We start from the raw sequence: 629 nt of genomic DNA, 5'->3' as shown, positions 1-629 counted from the left end.
TTGTGAAACTAGTATCAAAGGGCTTCTAAGCTTAGACAGCTTCTAACCCCCAAGCTCACCAGATAGAAGTGACAGATAATCAACTAATGTTCAGGCAGTTATGCGCTTTTCCCACCGCCTCGGCTCCTGTTTCCAGCGGTCTCTCACTCTTGTCCATAGCATGGCCCATTTCCTTTCACGGTCTATCCACACTCTTTCATACGGTGGCGCCACTCCTGTTCCCCACAGCGGACCACTTCCGTTTCCACATGCGGCCACTCCTTTCCCAGCGCCGCCACTCCTTTCACCAGGCCCCCACTCCTTTCCACGGGCCCACTCTCTTTCCACAGTGCCCACTCCTTTCCACGGAGCCCACTCCTTTCCACGGGCCCACTCCTTCTGTCTTCCTTCGTGGATCCCACACTCCTTCCTTCACTGGCCCTACCTGGTTCCACAGGTTCCTCCTTTCCACAGGCCCCACTCCTTTATCCATTCCAAAGCCCACTTAATCTTCCCTCCTTACGGCCCATCCCTTTTCCAAGGATTTCCACCACTCCTTTCGCACAGGCCCCACTCCTTTCCACGGGCCCATCCTTTTCCACAGGCCCACTCCTTTCCACAGGCCCACTCCTTTCGACACCCCCACTCCT

Source organism: Salvelinus sp. IW2-2015, unplaced genomic scaffold (assembly GCF_002910315.2).
Source record: "Salvelinus sp. IW2-2015 unplaced genomic scaffold, ASM291031v2 Un_scaffold2262, whole genome shotgun sequence".
Lineage (NCBI taxonomy): Eukaryota > Metazoa > Chordata > Actinopteri > Salmoniformes > Salmonidae > Salvelinus > Salvelinus sp. IW2-2015.
This window is presented reverse-complemented; position numbering follows the sequence as displayed.